Below are 20149 nucleotides of genomic sequence, written 5' to 3'. Positions count from 1 at the left end.
TTTATCTCTGTAGCATTCCCTATTCTGAATATTTCATATAAATGGAATTATATACTATATGGCTTTTTGTGTTTGGCTTATTTCACTTACCACAATGTTTTTAACCTTCCTCTGTGTTGTAGCATGTATTAAATCTCATTCCTTCTTATGGCTGAATAATATTCCATTTGATGGGTTTGCCTCGTTAAGTTTTTCCATTCATTAGGTGGCTGGTTTCCACTTTTTGGCTATTAGGAATAAGGCTGCTATGAGAACTGATAGACAGGTGTCTATGTGAGTCCCTGCTTTCAGTTTTTTGGGGAAGATACCTAGGAGTGGAATTGCTGGATCATATGCTAGCTCTACGTTCAACTTTTTGAAGAACTGCCAAACTGTTTTCCACAGAGGCTATACCATTGAACATATGCTCCAGTGGTCTACGAGCGTTCTGATTTCTCTACATCCTTGCCAACACTTATTTTTCTATTAAAAATTAAAAATTTATGACTGTCCTAATGGGTATGAAGTGGTATTTCACTGTGGTTTTGATTTTCATTTCCCTATTGAGGGAGCCTAATACATTCTTAATAGAATCTTGTCAATGAAATGAGATAGTTTAGGAGTAGTCCAGGTGACTTTCCTACAGAAGTAGCAGCTCTGAGATTTAGTTGTCACCTCCCCCTTTACTGCCACCATCTCTGTTCCTAGAAACCAATGCTAAAGGGCTTCTATGTGCCAAAGACCGTGCTTTAGGCTTTAAGGGTAACAGCCCTATAAATCAGGTATTCCTATTGTCCCATTTTATAGCCATGGCAACTGAGGCTTAGTGATGTTGAACAACTTGGTCAGGGTCATACAGCTAAGTGGTATTTAATTCCAGGTCTGTGAGACTCCAAAGCCAAGATCTTAACCATCATGCCATAGAGATTCCTGCTAGAGAAGAAAGCCATCACACACCATCGGACATTTCAAAATTCAGCAAATGCTCCCTGAGTGCCCACTGTGTGCCAAAATCTGTGCTGGGCTCTATGGCCATGAGGGAAACTGCTCTGTGGAACAGCCCATAGTCTGGAGAGTTCTGAGTTTGCCAGTGATTTCTGTAGAGTGGAGAAATGAGTTTTATAATTTTTATTTGATTTAGCCCTCAAGTTGTTAACACCTCCAGTGCAGGGACTGGGGAAAGGGTTGTCTATAAATATTAGCTCCCAAAGTAAAAATGACTCTTTCATCTCAGCAGACCTAATTAAGCTGTTGATTAGAGAAGGATCAACACCTCCATCTGTAACAAAAGACACTGTCTGCCAGTGGGAGGCTCTGTCAGGGCAATTTCTCCTGCAATTTAGAACATTTGGGAGGACAGAACCCAGACAGCCTAGGGTGTCAAAACGGACAGGTCTTACTTCACATAGCACACACACACACACACACACACACACACACACACACACACACACTGCCCCAGAGACACTGGAACCCTGCAGCCCCACCACCTGGGAGGCATTTAACATCAATCTAAAAGAAATAGAGGCTTCAAGCAATAGACACATTTACTGACGGAATCAAGTACATTTTATAGGGGCACAAATGGAGCCTGGCAGTTCTGGAATAGCTGCATATGTTTGGAGGACTCCAGCCAGCATGGGAGATGAGCTGCAGATGGGTTGTCCAGAGAACAGCCACGGACTGTTCTCCCTCCCCAACCCCCAGGCACACTGGCTGCCTCCATGGGACATGCAGATGTGGCAACCCTTCCATGGGGATAGTTGTTTGGTTTGCCCCAGGGATCTCCAAGGGAGATACTGACTTCCCTTCAGTCTCTATTGCAAAGAATAGGCTTTTTCTCTGGGGACCCGGAGAGTCTACCTATATGTAGTAGGCAAGAATGAGGGGATCCCTGGATGGCTTAGCCATTTAGCACCTGCCTTCAGCCCAGGGTGTGATCCTGGAGTCCCAGGATTGAGTCCCACATCGGGATCCCTGCATGGAGCCTGCTTCTCCCTCTGCCTGTGTCTCTGCCTCTCTCTCTCTCTCTCTTTCTCTCTCCCCCTGTCTCTCATGAATAAATAAATAAAATCTTAAAAAAAAAAGAATGAGAAGCATCTTCTTGCAGGAAAGTCTGTTTCCCCAAGAGTAATTTGCCTGGTCAGCTAGCAGCAAGGCTTTACCAGTCTCCAACCTGTCCCCACCCCAAGACCATTCACAGCAACTGCATCAGAGTAAGGAAGTCAGAGCTTCACTGAATGGGCTTCCCTGGGTTCAACAGTGAATGACAGTTGGTCACCCACGACAGCAGCAGTAGCATGTACACATAAGGGAGAGAGGGGGCAACTTGCTCTGTGGCAAATAGAGAAGGTCTAAACTCACAGTAAGAATGGTTGACATTTATAGAGCACTTACTACATGCCAGGCACTGTTCTGAGCACTTTACATATATTAATTCATTTACTTCCCATAGTGATGCTATAAGGTAGGTATTACAAATCTCAGCTTACAGATGAACAGACTGAAGTACAGAAAGATTAAGGAAGCAGAGCCTGTGTCCCTAACCACGGTGCTATGCTGTCTGTGACTGAGAGCACTAGTCTGGGCTTTTTCCAGCAGTATAAGTGGTTCCTGTGAATCAGATTCCCTTTATCTAGTTATCTGTATACTTAGGAGGGTTGGAGTATGGGGAACTTCTCATAAAGAAAAGGGAAGAAAGGAAAGGGTATGTTATTCCATCCATTCAATATTTTTTTATTAAACAACTATGTGTCAGTTATACTCTCCAAGCTAATGGAGCAAATCAAACCAACCTTTGTTTAAAAGAAAAAGTTTTATTAATCATTGCATATTGTGATCAGCCCCCTAGAGGTAGCAAAGGCGACCACAAGAGAGAAAGACCAGGCTGGAAGGAGAAAATGTTAGAGAGAGCATCATGGCAGGTCTCTCTTGGTGACATGAAAGCAGAGACTAGTTAGTCATGTGAGGAGCAGTGGGAAGGGCGTTCCAGGGCAGATGGGAAACTGTAGGCTCTGAGGGAGAAAAAGGCTTGGTGGATTGAATAGCCAGAGTGGCCAGAGGGCTGTGAGCCAGGGAAGGGTTGCATGGGGAGGCCAGAGAGCCAGGGCAGGGACTAGCTCATGTGAGAGGGAAGACTCGGGCTGGGGTTCTGAGAGCAGTAAAATCTACTGATGGGTCGGAATGAGGAGGGTGACGCTGAAGGACTGTGGCATCTGTGAAAAGAATGGAATGGAAGGGGCAGAGGCTGCCACAACAGTGGAACCAGTGGAACTGAGGGGCCCCAGGGTCTAAAGAAGAAGAGAAGGCCTGGGGGCAGCAAGGAGAGGCAGCCATAGGAGCCAAGAGCCACGGAAGATGGGGCAGCCACTGCCAAGGTGGTGTTTCCTCAAAAACAATGACATCTCTGGGGGTGGTTGCCAAGGTGAGCAACTAGCACAAGTCCTGCAGTTACCAGCAACAGCAAGCACCTTTGAGACAGGTACAAAAAAGCAAGGTTTTTTGCAAGGTTTTTTCTCAGAGAGCAAAATGCAGAAAAAGTCTGGAGGCTTATGCCCAGCTGTTCTGGTTTCTCAGGATACCAGAGGGGAAAAGGGTTGTGACCCCTGTGGGAGAAGAGGACATGGAAATCAGCCGGGAGACGGGAAGGGCCAGGAAGCACCAGCCACTCACAGACACCCCAAGCACTGACTGCGCCCCGAGCTCTTGGGAAGTAGGGGAGGCCTTGTAGGTGAGCCTAGAGGGCTTGCAGGAAGCTCTATCGGTGGAGGACGGAGCAAAAGCTTTCCAGACCAGGCCCTGCAGAAGAGAAGGCTGCCTTCTGGAGCCCCGGAGACGGTTCCCTGTGGCTGCAGCCTGGGCAGGGCAGGAGGAGGTGAGGTGGGAACCAAGCTGTCAGGGGCAGGAGCAGTGAGCCACCCCACCCACCACGAATGAGTCATCACTGGGAAGGGTGTCTCTGCCCGGCCTGTTGGTGTGTTGCCCATGTACCCGCCCCTTGCCCACATGCCCAGGGCAGAGATCTGTGTGGCCCACCCCCCATAGCCTGCCCAGCGGCCACCTCAGACACTGTGCATTCAGGAAGAGAAGCAGTTACGTCGGATCTAAATGTTAATAAAAACGAAATCCCTGAGCAGTCACTGAAATTAGCCCGGGTATGATTGAAATGCCAAGGCAGGTCTTGTTATTTTTATGAAGCCGTGAATAATATAAGTATCCAATTGATAAAATGTTATTAAAGCTGACAGCCCTTAAGTGATCTAAGTGGTAAATATTGAAATGAGGTCTCTGCCACACTGTACCCAGGGGCCCGCGGCAGTAATAAGCATTGAACAATGATTCCACTGGCTCTGGGGAGCCGCAGAGCTTCGGGGGGAGCAAAAGCGTTCTTCCTAAATAATTAAACCGGGATTCCTGGGATGGATCGCAGATCCTTGTAGTGGTTTGTTAACGTCCAAAGGAGCTGGCCTCAGGCAAAGCCTCTGTTGGACCATCCTTCCCCTAGCAAGGGTAGGAGGGAGCAGGGAGGGGCTGGTTCAGCTCCCCCCCTCCTCCATGGCCCCTTGAGGAGCCTGCACTGAGCAAGCAGCGTATTTCAGACTTTATTTATAATATAAACAGACTGGTGCAGCCTGAGGGCAGCTGATAGTTGATGAGCAGTGGGGCTGCCACGTGGGTTAGAGATTTTATTAGCACTGCCTAGAAACACACACACAAACACACACGCACTGTGGAGAGAAATTTAAAATGTGGTGCCTTCCTGATAATCAGATCATTAAAGATGTGGCAGGGAGCATATTTCTTTTCCTGTTCTCCAAAGAAGGATCTCTAAGAGCTGTTACCTGTTCCATCATCAGCTTAAAGGCCAGCTGTGCTGGGGAAGCAGGCCTCCCTGCCTCTGGCCAGGTAAGGAGTGATTCTATTCTCAGCCCCTTGTAGGGCTTTGGGAATAGGACATTTCTTTGGTGGTCGGTGGGGTCCGCAATGCCATCCATCTGACCCCAACTTCCTGCCAGGTGCTGGTAGGTCTCTGGAGGTGGAAATGGGCAGGGAGGCATGGCTGCAGACCTGTGGAGCTGGCCTGAGCCTCTTCCTCTCTGGAGTTACTATCAAAAGAGTGTGACAGCTGAAGAGATAGATGTCAGGGGGCTTGCCTATTTCCTCCATGCAGGGGCAGAGGTGGGGGAAGGTTCTCTGGAGATCAAGGAGGTTGAGAAGCTCTTCCTGAAGGAGGTGTACTTTGATCTGTAGGAGACAGAGTGCAAAAGCAGGAAGATGGGACCCCTATGTGACCAATGACAGAAGGGCTAGCAGAGGTGACTGAGTGGCAGACTTTGGTCCCTACCAGGATGTGCCAAGCACAGCCAGGGCCTGTCTGGAAACGCAGTAGGAGGGAAGTGGCGGTGAGGGGTCTAGAGAAAAGCATGAGCACCTCTGGCCCCAGGAGCCCTGCCAGAGGTGGAGGTAGTGCCCGGGTGTCAGGAGTGAGGGATAGATGGTGCGGGGAGAGGGTAGGATTCTGCTTTAACCCAGTCCTTGCAAGTCTAGGCCTTCATACCGAATCTGGGGCTCTTAGACTGAAAAATGTGCCCACCTGGCCTAGGTTTGTAGTCTCTGGAGCAGCTCCAGGCTGCCCTCTCTTTCACACCCCCCTGAAGCTACAGTGAGGGCACTTGAGCTCATTTCATTCCCTAAAGTCCTCCAGGCTCCGAGGGGAGCAGTCAGCAGAAGCCCTAATGGTACAAAATGGGGTGGGCTATCCCAGTAGCCTGTGGGCTGACTGCTTTTTGCGAGGCCCTGGAGGCTCCATAGTTGTGGCCTCTCCTGCACAGCTCATAGCACAGGCTCTGCTCTGCGCTCTGTCTGCCCCCTTTTCTGTTCTCAGTGTGCTGCTACAGCCTCCATTTCCAACTTCCACAAAGATAGAAATTGCTCCTTCCCTGCCTTCTGGCCCTCCAAATCCAGGCAATAAAATAACATAATATGTATTAATCGGAAAGGACACCTCTGTACATTGATCCAGGTTTTTAATACCCATCCTCACATTTAGCTTTGCTACAACCCTGCGAATCATAGGGCAGGTTTCCCCATGCTGCAGTTGGACAAACTGAGGTTACAGCAATAAATGTGAACTTAGCTTAGCATGCCAGAGCCTCTTGGTGCCAAAATACTCTTTCTCCCATGACTCACTGATGGATGATGCTGCTGGAACAGCATGGAGGTTTTGATGGATAGGCAGCCAATCCCAGAAAACAGGCCCCTCTCTGGGAGAGATGAGCCTTCTTGTGTGGAAAAGCTAATGGGATGGGTCTGGCCTTACCAGCCATTTTGAAAGGGAAGTTTATGGGATGTTTTTTAGGAATAGATGCAAGAGCTCTTGGGAGTGGACAGTGGTTTTGAGCCAAGCTTAGGAAGAGGGAACAGTGGGCAAGTGCATTAAAAAATATTTAAGCTTCCAAAAGCTTCAAGCAGCCCACTGGTGTGTCTGGGCGCCTCTTTGGGCCTCTGTAAACAGCAAATCGATTGAGCGTCAGGCTTGTTTTCATAGCGGTCCTACACACTGGGAGTATCAGATGAAGCAAACCTTTTATTTAGTTCCTGACAGGTAATTAAATTTGCCTCTGCATTGGTTTGCGATCCAGCCAAGGAGCCAGGAGTAGCATTCTGAATGGCTATAGCTATTTGCTGAAATATTACAACTTAATTTTGCCTCTCAAGTTGCAAGCAGAGATCTTGATTCAGTGGAAAGTTTGACTCAGCCTTGGGGCTCCAGGTAGGAGATTTCATTTTTTCCAACAGGAGTTTGCTCTCTGTCTCAAACATGTGAAAGCCCCACTTCCATATTTTTTTCCAGAGTGACATACTGTGGGAGCAAACAGTTACACAGTAAAGAAAAACAACAATTGGCAATAGCAAGAGAAGGGTTCCACTACCTTCCCAAAGACCTGTTTCTCTGAGAACCAGGGATTATTTCAGTGACAGAAAGAAGTTCAGGACTCCATGATCATTGCAAATGCCCAAAAGAGTTCCCATGGATCTTTGAGAGCTTTGGTAAAGCACTTGTTGAATTGGGACCAGCAGGAGGAAGGTGGAAGACTCAGTTTCCCCAGGCCTGCAGGGATGTGGTTGCTTCCCTGTGTACCAGGCTGGGCTAAAGAGGATGATAGCTGCAGCTCCCCACTGGTGTTGAGGGCCAATCTTGCTCCTTGTTCTAGAAATGAGTGAAAGAGAAGTTACAACTCCTCATCCTGAGCTTCCCTGAGTATTCCTTTTCTGAGCTCTACTGGGCAGGCTCCGGGAGCGTTTCATGATTTTCCTCTTCTTGATGATCTGCAGTTTCACTATGATGTGTGTCAACGGTGTTTTTCTTTATCCTGGTCTATACTCAGGGCCATCATTCCATCTGTGAAGCTATCTCTCTTCAATTTTGGAAAATCCCCATCATCGTCTCTTGGAATGTTTTTTCCTATTATAACTCTCATTCTTTTTTTATGGAGCTTCTACTAAATATACGTTTGAGTCTCTCAAGATATCCTCAAGGTCTTGTAAACTTCATATATCTAAATAAAGTTTCTTTTTCTGTCTATGCTGTATTCTGAGCAAATACCTTGGTGCTATCTTACAATTTATCACTTTTCTCTTGAACCGTATCCCATATAGAACTTATTCTATTTATTATTTAAATTTCATCAGTGATATTTTTATTTCCAAGATTTTAGTTTTATATCTCTTGATCTATTTCTTCCTTTTTTGTAATTTAAAAAACCTAATTGCTATTTCTTCTTTTACCCCTCTTACCTCCTTTACCTGAGCATGTATATCCTAAATTTGTTTTCAGACCTCTGTTATTTTCATTTCATTTGGATAAATTTGTTTACTGATGGTTGATTATTTAGGCTATTTTTTGGAGGGTTTGGAACTTTGTTTGCAAGCTCATTTGGAAAGGAGTTTTGTTATATGTCTCTCTCTTTGCATGTACCTGTCTAACAGGTTGGTTTGTTGGTGTTTTGGGGGGAGATTTGGGTTTTTTCCCCCAGCAGTGTCCCAGGAATCTTGTCTAGGCCCAGGCCTGTTGTTTGTGGCTTGGGTCTCCTGTCCTGAGCCAGTGGGCAGCTGGGCCCAGACCCTGGCTGCAAGGCTACACTATTCCAGCCTTCCCCTTAAGCAGAACTGAGAATTATTTCCCACCTCATTTTATGGGTAGGAAAGCCCCATCCCAACTCCTGGTTTCAGACCCTGACTCTGGATCTAACTATTTTGCCTCTGTGGGGCACCTTTAGGCCCCTCTCTCCTACAAGAGTTGAATTGCCACCTGTTTACTCTCTTGTCTTTCTGTGTTACCTCAGGTCCTCAGAGGGGCTTACCTGGTTTTGAGAAATCAGAACTATGTCTTTGTATCTTTCTCATCTCACATTTTATCTCATGCTGCTATGATTTGGAGTGCAGGAAGGCCTCCAAACATGAATTAATGAACACTGCATTGATGGGAAGTTCTGGGGCATGGTCTTGAGCCTTTGCAAGGAGATACAGAGGGAAGGAGGCCTTGTGTCCCTGTCCCTCCAGGAGCTTCTAGGACACAGTATTTGCCAAGAAGATCTGGAACATGTCAGCAAGTACTCAAAGGATGTAAGAGAGGAAGATACATGGCTAAAACATGGAAGCAGAATCGTAGAAACCTCAGCATTAAAAGGGACATTAACAAATCTTCACATCAAGGGGCATCTAGATGGCTCAGTTGGTTAAGCATCCAACTTTTGATTTTAACTCAGGTCATGATCTCGGGGTTGTGGGATCAAGCCCCGCATTGGGCTCTGCACTCAGCAGGAAATCTGCTTGAAATTCTCTCTCCCTCTGCCCCATCCCCCATTTGCTCACTCTCTCTCTCTCTCAAATAAATAAATAGAATCTTAAAAAGAAATTGTGAGGTACCTGGGTGGCTCAGGTTGTGATCTCAGAGTCCTGGGATTGAGCCCCAAGTTGGGCTCCATGCTCAGCAGGGAGTCTGCTTCTCCCTCTGTCTCTCTCTCTCTCTCTCTCAAATAAATAAATAAATAAAATATTTTTAAAACTCATCTTTACATCTTACCTCTGCTCCCCTACAGCATGATTCTAGCTCTAACATCGCAGCAAGAGAGTATCCATGTTACATTCAAACACCTTTGGTGATGAGGAGCCATTGCCCAGCAAGACAGCTTTTTGTATCTCTGCATAGCTGCGTTCTTCCCTTTCCAACCTAAAATCTGTCACCCTTTAGCTTCTTCCCAATGGGGTTCATCCCTCCCCTGAGAACCATACAGAAAAGTTCAATTGCTCTTCCATCTGGCACATGTAAATGCTCAATAGCTGCTCTCTACAATTATTTCTAAACACCATTAACCCAGCGAGCTCCCTGTACATTTCTTGCCCTGTCGTTTCACAGCTCACCCCCAGGCGTGATGTGGTTTGGCAGTCTGGTTCTGCTGCCCAGAGTTTTCTGATGCTTAGTAATACCACTATTACTAGAACAGGAAAAGGGTCTACTGTAGCACGCCCTCCTGCCCACGCAATGGTGTGTGCCTCTTACTCACAGAGGGAAAGAAAGGCTCCTGAAGCCATGGGAAGAGACAGCTCAACCATTCTTTCCTCAAACCAGCCAGTGGAGGATCCTGGGATTCAGGAAACCTTCCTTGGGAGCAGTTAGAGCCTGTAGTTCTGGGGCCAGCCAGAAACTGAGAGGCAATGGCCTGATGTTGCATATGCAAGTAATAGGGTCCCCAGAACCTCAAGTCCAGCCTCAGGTTGCTAAGGTGGGTCACAGGATAGAAAGATAGCCTATCCATTATCTCTGGTCCCTACCAGGATCACTTAATATGTTCCTCTTCAAATAATATTAATGATGGAAAAGTGTTCCCAGACTTTAGACTTCCGGCTGAGTCTTTCTGGCATTTCCCAGTCCAGCACTGAGATCAGAAATACCTAGTGAGCCTAGTCTTCTGTGGGCCTTGTGGCAAAGTCTTTTGGATCCTGAGAAAATAAACTCAACCCAGAAGTCAGCTCACTTGTGGGTAAGTGTTGAACTCCCATAGGTCTGGTCATCACCTGACCATGATAGAGGGAAAAGACCTTTCTCCTTTAGTGTTTGAAGGGTAGAAGGAAGAGAGGAAGGAGAAAAGAAAAGAAAGGAAGGAGGAAATGGCCATTTTAGAAAGCCTCAGAAATTCTTCAAGTACCGATGCCTTCTCATGGTTATAGCATGACTGGCTGTCAGGGCCAATAAAAATCTCAAAGTCAGGAGGACTGGGAGTCTCAAAGGGTACCCTGGCTTGGACAGCCACTGGGTGTGGGGACAGGGGTCTTCTGTAGCTCCTGCAATAGTGGCGCTTCATTTGATGGTGCCAATCTGTGATTCTCCACAGGCAGAAGTGACTGATGCCGCCATTTTTTTTTTCAGGGCTGAGGTGCCGGGACTGCTTATTGCATTTACAGATTCGCGAGAGAATGCGTGTGTTTTATAAATGGAGCGAACGCCTTATGTTTCTGATTGATGGGCCATCAGTTGCACAGTTGTTGGGTAGTGATTGATTTTCCAATCCAGCTGCTCCAGCTGTGCCACAGATGCTCCCTGTCTGAAGTCAGAGGGCTGGTGTTGTAAGCCACAGAGAAGATCCTAATTGGAGTGATCCCTGAGAAATCGGCCATTGTAATGGCTAACAGCCATTAATGTGGGGCTTTGCTTGGGGTGCTAAACCACAAGCTCTCCCTTGGTAATTGCCATTCCCAGCTGGATAGGTGCCACTTTGAAACTCACAATGACATAGCGGAGGGCTGAGCTGAAATTTATTCTTGCACAGTTTGTGGAAACGAAACTATTCTTAAAATATCTTGTTTTAAAATTTAAAATTAACGCATGCTTATTTTAGAGGTCTTAAAGTATATAGAAAGATAAAGTCAGCTACATTCTCATAGTCCACGGATGACTGTAGTTAATATTTTGATGTATTTTATTTGACTTATTTTATTTTTTTTGGCTTATTTTATTCTGTGTGTGACACAGACACACACACACTTTTTTTTTTGAAGTTGGGAACATACTTTAAACAGAATTCTCTATCACACTTCTCTTTATGTGATAGTTGGGAACACACATATGCCTTTAAATTATAAATAAAATTTCTGGACAAGCAAATGTGTAGGTTTGATTATAGCTAGAGAGAGTCCTGTTAAACAGTGACATGGGGTAGGGATGAGACCATGGCAGATACTCAGGATACGTGGTTTGCAGAACATTTTTGCCCTGGTATTGTTTATGTTAGGTGCCTAACCTATAAAAGAGTGACAGTAATACCTGCCTTCCTTATCTCAAGGGGCTGGGAAGTGCCATACTGTGCAAACACACTGGAATCGGCATGTGATAAAGGGGAAAGTATTATCATTATTACTTAAGAAAGGAAAACTTTCCAAGCATATCAGTTGCATGCATGTGTAGAGTCTGGTTCATTAGAAATGACCCTATTTCATTACAGCTTGAAAGGGTTTTATATAGCATTTCTTTTAAAGCCTCTGATGGAGAACTTTTCACTGCTCCCCAAGTTTTTCCCCTCTGGACCACAGAGGAGGGACTTTCTGGCAGCATTCTCGCCCATTCCAAACACTGACTCTACACTGTGGGTAGGGCAATGCAGTTCAAAGCTCCAAGGTTCCCTTGAGGCCTAGAGGAATGGTTGACCACACACACAGGTGATGCCTCTTGTCAAGGATGCTGCCTAGGTGGCTCAGGGTTTAAAAGACTCCTCCAGGTGGGAGTCTGGGTAAGATAGTGGAGGAGCCTCTCTAGCTACTTCCCTCTTGTGCCCAGGAGACACTTTGGGGACACTTCAGGAGAGGATTTCTGTGGCCAGTGAACTCATCCAACACCCAGGCCAGGATTGGGCCCACTTCTTTTTAGCCGACCTACCTAGAACTGCTGGTGGCCTAAACTTTAGTGCATGATTTGAAAAGAGACCAAAAATATCACCTTTAGGGCTTTTTGAGTTCTTAAACTTTTTATTCCAGGAGAGGAAATGAAACTCCTAGAAGCTTCCTCTTGAGCTTCTGAGTTCTGGTCCCTGGGCCACTCCATGTAGACTTGATGTTTGATTAATAAAATCCTCATAGCAACTAGTAGAGGGGCTCACAGCCTGGCCTGCACATTAGAATCACCTAAGGTTCCATCCCAGCCCAGTCAGATCGGAACCTCTTGGGGGTGCAGCCCAGACAGTAGTTTCAGAGTTCCTCAACTGTGCTGCCAAGGTGAAGAACCATTGATGAGAACATGGTAGCTTCAGAGAACGTGGCCTAGTGCCCTCATTTCCAAAATGACAAGATTGAGATGACATAACATGTTCCTTTGAAGCCATAGTTAGACAATGGTAGGTCCAGGTCTAGGACTCACATTTTTGAAGCATTCTGCTCTAAGTGTGGGCTAGTGAGTGACTGCTATCCACGTGGCAGCAACTGAAAACCAATGAACAACCCTGTTTTAGTAAACGGCTTGGTTGTCCTAAGAAGAGACTGCCTTGGAGTTTTCTCTCAGCCCTGGTGCTGTGACAGAACAGGAGAGTACCAGTGACCCTAGGGAGGAGTCACGACTTGGCAGAGAGCCCTAGAGGGGATATGGGGAGGAGGAGACCAGGCCCCACCTAACTGCAGGATGGGAGACTGGACAGCAAAGAAGCTGGGAGTGGGAGCACCTACTCCCAGTTCCTCTCCTGCTGTGGCAGCAAGATGTTCCCAGTCTCCTGGGGCTCCATTTTTCCCAAGTGCAATAATATGGCCTCATTTGTATACTCTTAGGTTTACAACTGTGCTTTCAGAAAACTTTCCCTCTAGTCCCCACAGTAGTGCTACGTAGAAGGTTCAGGAGACTCCATGAGAAACTTTATGGCCTTTACCCCAAGGCAAGAACATCTTAGAGCCCACTGCCACCCCCTCCTTTAGTATTTTCTGGAAGTTTCCAAGGGGGACCTTGTGTAAGCCCATAAACCAGTCTGTTGGTATCATACTCCAAGCACAACTTGCTGTCCTTCCTGCCCACTTCTAGGCAAGTGGTGCTCACCCCTGAGCCCCACACCGAGGTGATGTCAGTGGCGAGGGCACTTTCTGGATAGTTCCAGGATACTGAAGCACCCTCAGACCCCCACATCAGTGCTGCTCCTGGCTGTTCCAGCCTTGAGGAGGTCTGTTTGGCCCCAAGTGCCAACCAAACTCTTTCCCAAGCTTCTTCTGACCCCCTCTAGCCACCCACTGTTAGACTTTTCTGCTTATTGCTCCCACCCCCAGCCTTCTCTCTGGCCCAAGCCCAACTTGACCTTTAGAGCTTCTCTGACCCAATGGAGTAAAACCTCTTTGCTGCTAAGTATGAGGGTGGGAGTGGGGGGCAGGGGGAGGCTGCCCTGGAGACAGGGTGCTGCAGCCAGGAGGGGTGTCACCATGAACAGCTATCCGCCACCAACTCTTGGTACACAGGCGAGGAACCAGAGTCCTTGAGGTAGGGGGCGACAGGGTGAGAAACGCATCCTCAGTGGTCTGAGCCCGGTTGGGTGCAAATGGTGAGAACAGCCAGGCCAGGGGCACGGTGAATGCCCAAGGAGGCAGGAACGCTGAAGCACGAGGGAAGCACAGGCCGGGGCTGGCGGCTCGGGCCTGGGCGCGCAGGTGCAGCGGCATCAGGGTGGCGGGCGCAGGTGCGGGCATGAGGCAGGAGCCAGGAGGGTGCAGGCGCGTCTGCGGGAGTGGGCTCAGGTGCGGATGCCCGTGTGGTCCGGGTGCGCGTGCCCAGGATGCCCACTGCATTAACAAAGGCCCGCAGCCGGGCCGCCTCCGGGAGGCCAGCAGCCTTTGAAGCGCCCAGCCGGGATTATTTAATATAATGGAACAGTGCAACTCGACCCATCAGAGACATAAATTTCCAGGTGTTTTAAATTTGTTTTCCCGTCAGAATGGTAAATGGCGGATAGTAAAAGTCGCCACCGGGTCGAGGCTGTGGGCGCGGGGCTGGCCCAGGCAGGGTGGCGGCCCCTCTCGGGTGGGCCAGCGGCCCCCACAGCCCAGTGCCCACTGCCGAGTTCGTGGGCTCCCTGGACAGGAGTCTCTCCAGCCAGGAAAGGGAGTCCGTGACATGCCTGGGCAAGGGTCCCCAGCCCTTAGTTTCCAGAGGGGGCTCTGGGCACCTAAATCTCCTGCCCACTGCAACCTCTTACCCCCCACATCTGTGCAGAGAAACCCACAGCCCCCCCCCCACCCCAGATTAATTAGGGTGTGAGGGCCTGGAACGCCTATAACAAGGTTTCTGTTGCCCTTGCCAAGTTCAATTATGGGTGCATCTGCTTTCTGATTTTTCCAAGATGGTTTGATTTTTTTTAAAACACACACACACACATGCACACACACACACACACACACACACACACACCCCAAAGCTGAACTACAAAGGAACAGACTGCACAGTAGCTTTTTGCAGAAGGTAAGAGATTCTGACTGCTTTTTCCAGACTCCCACTTTTTGAGATGTGTCAGAATTCATAGGGTGGCTGCTGAGGATAGATATTGCTCTGAGTAATTCTAGAGAAATCTGACCCTTCCTCCACTCCCCACAAGGCCCTTCACCCTTTTCCCTTCAAAGTAATAAAGAATGTCTACTTTTTATGAGGCGGGCTCCCCTGCCTGCTACCCAGAAACCTACTGTGATCCGTCACTTTGAATGGAGAAATCATTTGACATTTATTTCCCAAACAGGAAGCACTGGCTCTGAGAAGGTGGAAACCCTAGAAATTGGTTCAACATAGGAGATGAAAGTAGGGAAGACAGTTGCTCCTTACCAAAGTGATATTTGTTCTGTGTTCACTTATGAGCAGGGCCTCAACAGCGATACCAGAGGGTCTGGGGGGAGGCAAATCCCTAATGGACCAGCTACAGTTGCCCTCAGCAGAGTACCCTCTGTTGGGCCAGCACTGCATGTATGCATGCGTGATTGTACACATGCACATGTGTGTGTTAGTGAAGGGGTGTGGCCGAGGAGGGGATGTAGAGCTGTGAGACACCTAAGGCCAGCTCATCCTCAAAGAATTTACACAGTAGCTACCAGCTCAAGTTCATAAAGCTCTGTGTGGAAGGTGCCAATGGAACAGAACAGAGACAATCACTGGGACTGAGAAATCCAAGAGCCAGAGGTGGGACAGATCCATTCTGGCTCATTGATTGTCAGGGGAGACATCTTCTGGAGGAGCTTGACATTTGGGCGGAGGCTAGGAAAAGGCAGCAGGAGCAAGTGAGCAGGAAGGAAATGCACAAAGGTGGGGGACAGTGAGAGATGACACTATAAAGATCAAATGGGGAGTGAGGGAGAGGCAGGACCCCAGGTGTCCTCAGAGAGCAGCAGACAGTCCCCTCTTTGCCAGGCTGTTGTGTTTTCAGCCTGGATTCTCTTCCTGATGACATTCCCCCAAGAGCAGGAGAGTGCTGCAGAGGTCAACTTCTGGAAACAGGAAACCGTGATTAGCAAATCAATTAATTTAAGGTCCAGTGAGCCACTGGATTACAAAGAGCGGTTATTTGTTAACTGAAGACAGACCTTGGGCCCCGATGAGAGCTCTGATTCTTCAAACCGGCATACCTAAGAGGAGTGCAGGCCCTACCTATGTGTGAAATTCCAGCCTCCCAGCTCTATTGATGACAGAAATGACCGTAATAAACCTGGGAGGCCACAAGTCAAACAAATAATTGGGTTGACAAATAGGAGTATAAACAAGATCTTGATTAATGAATTTCCTAATAGTTCTCTGTTTATTGACATTAGCTCAGCTTGGTCATTAGGCCTGACATTGCCCATATATGTTGTAGGCTATAATATCTTCCATTCAAAGACTGCTTTGTAGCTTTTTTCTTGGATGTTTTATGTCTCTGAATGGTGTCTCCCTAGCCGGACCAAAGGCCCCTCCTCTGAGAATGTGCTATCTGCCTACGGAATGAAGAGGAAGGTCACAGAGCTTCCTGGGAGCAGTCAAGAGGAAAACAAAAGCATCGAGAAGAGCATCAGAGTTGGGCTGGGACGTGGATTCTAGCTCCCTTTCACTCTGACTTCTTCTGTTGCCTTTGTGATTAGTCAGGTAACCCTGTTGTGTTCTGATTGTTCCACCTATTGAGGAAGGGAGTCAGTTCCACAGGATTATCCTTCTCCTGATGTTACAGACGTTACAGAGAGCATCAGGCAAAGTAGAGGATGAGACAGGAAGCCAACATCCCACGCAGATAAGAGCTTCCCTGTGGCTGGTCTGGGGCAGGACTTGGACAGCTTCTAACACAGCCTGACTTACTGAAATGTTTTCAGGGACCTCAACCGCTGCTTCTGCAGGCTGGAACCCAAGACAGGGTTTTTCTGGGAAGGTGCCAGTGTGCCTACAGCCACTCCCCAGTCCTCAGCCAGTGCGTGCTGGGAGCCACTGTCCTTGTCAACAGCATGGGCCCCGTGGTCCGAAGCCAACATTCCAGCCTGGGCTCCGGGCTGCAGCTTTAGCAACTTGGTGAAAAGGGAAGGCAAGGAGGAGTTGAAGCTGTAAATGCCAGCTGTATTTTTATTGGTCGTCTGCAACTTCAAAGCTTTCCCTGCTTTAAAGGAGGCACAAGCAGGTATCCAGTCAGCTCCGAGCTCCCGGCCTTGGTGCCTTATTGATTTTCAATGTGGCTTGACTCCCAGGTGGGCAGACTTCAAAATGCTCTGTATTTTTCTGCTGTCATGTTTCCATCCCTGTTAGTTTCCATCTCCGGCAAGATTGGGAATGTGTCTGAGAGCAGCTTTGCTTTCTTCAGTTCTCTCTCAATAATTTCCTTCTGGACAGGATTTCAGACAGCCAGGGTCACTGTTGCTGGGCTCGTGTCTCGCGTTGTTTGTACCGAGCTGGACCAGCTGCTGGCAAGTGCGAGGGAGAAGATGCAGTCCTTGCTCCTGAGGGCTTCACCCCTCCTGGTCCATCGGAGGGCCTCATAAGTGTGGCCCCTCTGGGAGGTGTGGCCTGTGGTAGAGGGCGAGGCCCTTGACTTCCCAGTTTAAACATATTCTTCACCCTCAAGTGTCTTTTGAGCTATCATGCGCCCAGCCAGGAGAGAACTAGAACATTCATTAAATGCCTACCATAGGCAGAGCACTGAGCTTCACTGATGTTTACTGGTAGCTTTACTTAAATTTCATGTGAATTTGATCTTGCTCTGGGAAGCAGGTTACCCTTAGCCCCTCTTTAAAAGTGAGTAGGCTGGTTCTGCAGGGGCTTCATGACTTCCCTGAGCTAACTTAGCAGGGTCTCACCTCTGCACTGCTTTTGATACCATACCAGGCTGGCATGTGTCTGTATGTCCATGTGTGTTGTGGGGAGAAGAAGATCAGAAAACTGGAAGCTTGTCACCTCATCGACAGACAAACCTATTCATGTGGAATAAACAAGCAACACGAGGCTCCTATTGCTCCTATTTGTTACTAGAAAGAATTAGCAAGCATGTCTGCATCACCCACCGAGTGCCAGTGACTGGTCCAGTGTTTCATCAGTATCAACTAATCCCTATGAGGAAACTGAGGCACAGAGGGGGTGGGTAACTCTCCAAGGTAGCCCAGTTAGGACATGTCACAGTTGAGACTCAAAGCCAGAGTGTGTCTTAAAGACTCGATTGAGTTTCTCTCTGCCAGAGAGGGATGCCAGCAGTGTGGACGGGGCAGTCCCTGCCACAGGGAGATTTCCTGCCTGTTCTCCCACACTTGACATTTCTAAGCCTCCAAAGAGTGGTGAGGCAGTCAGCCAGGCCTTGGTATTAACTCCCACTCCCCTGATAGACAAGGCACAGAAAAGTCAGGCAGGTGCCTAGGATCACCCGGACCACAGCCCAGCCTCCCACCTCGATGATGAAGGAGTTTCTATAGGAAGGAATGTTGGGACATTGAATAGATGTTTGGTAGAAGTGTCTTGCCTACAGACTGGGTCCTTGAAAGCAGTCTCCTATACAAGTGGTTCCTCTCCATCTGCTGTGGTCACAGACTGACTTTGTGACTATAAAAGAAAGAGGCAGGGCAGCCTACAGAGAGTCTGGGTCCAGATCCAGGGGAATTCCCTGGTGCCCTGGGCACAGGCCTTCTGCTCTGCAGCCTGCTGGTTCAGCCATGCAGGGGGAGAGGCCTTTGAAGTCACAGACCACCAATAAAATTGCAGCTGGCACCAGGAGCTCACAGGGCTCCAGGCGTGAGATTTTACACCACTGAGGGGCTGCGCCAGCACCGGCAGGGTTGGAATGTGCCCTGGGCTTCTCCTTCCCCTGCAGGAGCTACCAGAGTGCCTCAGCCCCTGGCTACCCCATCACCCAATGAATAAAAACTGCAGCAAGGGCTGATGACCACAGAGGGGAGAAGGAAGAAGCAACTAGCAGACGAGAGCTGAGGCACAGGCAGCAAATAACCACAGTGGCAGCAGGCTGGGAGTCCAAGCCCACGGTGGGGACACTGGCAATTCTCTGCTGAAGTGGTGGGGGCCAGATGGTGAGGCCAGGGAAGGGAGAGAGCAATTAGGGTCAGAGTGGTCACAGAGCAACTTCCCAAAGGTTTAGCGTGGACAGACAGAGGCACATAGGCTAGAATAAAGGTGCACTTTCCTTCTTCCTCTTCACATCGTTGTTCTTTCTCTTCCCTTGTCTTCCTCCTTCTCTTCTCAGTCACTTTTAAACTATTTACATCTGGCCCTGTGCTGGCAGTGGCCCCATCTGCCTCCTTAAAGAGTTCATAGTCTGAGACAGACTCGAGAATGGACTTTGGGTCAGGGCCTGGAGGAAGAAGGCAAAGGGCAAGGGAACCTGGTCAAACATCATGGCAGCCCTTGGAGCTATGTGGGGAGCAGAGTTCACCTCTGGCATCATCCTCATCCATACCCAGAGTTTTCTATTGTCCTGCCCCCTGCCTCTTGGGAAGCAGCTGTTCACTTAACCCTTTGGAGGTGTTTGGTGATGGATGGATTAATCCTTCAAGGGGGGTAAACAGATGATGCCCCATGGATTGGGCTGAGTGGGGACAGCCATTATCTGGAAGTTGTAGCCAGAAAGAGGAGCTGAAGGGGAGACCACACACATAGGGACTGGGCAAAGGGCTAAGAAGGGAAGGAGGCTGGAGAGAGAGGAGGATGGGTGCTTCACTGCAGCCTGCCCCCAGGCCATAAGCAGCTCTCTGGCTTGGGCACAGGTACTTACAAGAGGAAACTGATTAGTCCAAAGGACCAGAAATCTTAATGGAGACGGTGGAGTGCGCAGGGGAGAGAGAGGCCTGAAGAGCAGGGAGCATTTTGGTGTCCCTGTTGCGATCACACCTCACAGGTGGCTTGCTCACTGGCCCTCCTTCTCACCCACCCCACCGCTCAGTGTTTTAGGAGGGACAAGCCTGGACCAGGGACGTGACAGCTATAGGAATTTCAGGTAATAGGGACTGGCTTCTGCTACCTTACAAAGCTGTTGTCACCACTGGCCTTATTTGTCTTGGAAAAGCAAACTCTTCCCTGCAGCTGGTTTAAATGTGAAAGGGCCAGCACCTGTGAGGGAGGTTGGCGTGGAGAAGGGTGAGTGGACCCAGATCCCATGCACACACGCAGCTGGCACCTTGGCCACCGAGGTTGCCGAGCCTGACTGCCTTGTCCTGTTTGGAGCCATAGAGGGAAGACACCATCATTCTGGGCAGGCACTTGGGAAATGGTGAGCTGGGGGATATTTTTCTACTTTATCCTGAATGTAGAGCCTCTGTACCCACTGCCATCAAATCAGCATTAGGCATTTCTCTGGAATCTAACAAGGAATTGAGGGACCTACCTGCTGTGCACAATTGCAGCTTAATACATGATACAGTTAATGCAGCTAAGCAAGTTCACTTTTTGCTAATTGTTGACAAAGGCATTTGCATGTGGAGAAAAATCTCTCTCTAGGAACATTGGATGGCATTTTAAAAATTAAGTCTATAAGAATGTACACAGGTAGGTAAGGCTTGTTTCCTTAAAGTAGTCACCTAGGAGGCCAGCATTCAATGGGATACGCATGTTTTGCTTCAGACCCTGCCTTGTCACAAAAAGAAGTTGAGGTACCAGTCAGTGAGGGTTGGGATATTGCTGAGCAACCCTTGTCCTATGTGGCAAAATATTTGCTCA

General features: G+C 48.4%; 1 protein-coding gene across 2 annotated transcripts in view; it reads left to right on the top strand.

Moving 5' to 3' along the window:
* The window catches only part of SRBD1 (S1 RNA binding domain 1), a 275664-nt gene that overhangs the window by 232678 nt on the left and 22837 nt on the right, over nucleotides 1–20149 (top strand). The window contains exon 23 of one of the 2 annotated variants that reach the window (XR_008664927.1): nucleotides 10409–10426. The exons of the other annotated variant lie outside the window; for it this stretch is intronic. The gene's annotated coding sequence lies outside the window, so the exon portion shown is untranslated. Of the gene's footprint in view, nucleotides 1–10408; nucleotides 10427–20149 lie in introns of those variants that run through there. 2 annotated transcript variants of the gene reach the window in all.

This window comes from Nyctereutes procyonoides, unplaced genomic scaffold, assembly GCF_905146905.1.
Source record: "Nyctereutes procyonoides isolate TBG_1078 unplaced genomic scaffold, NYPRO_anot_genome, whole genome shotgun sequence".
NCBI classification, from domain to species: Eukaryota; Metazoa; Chordata; class Mammalia; order Carnivora; family Canidae; genus Nyctereutes; species Nyctereutes procyonoides.
Note: the sequence above shows the minus strand (reverse complement) of the source record. Positions and strands in the feature narration are given on the sequence as shown.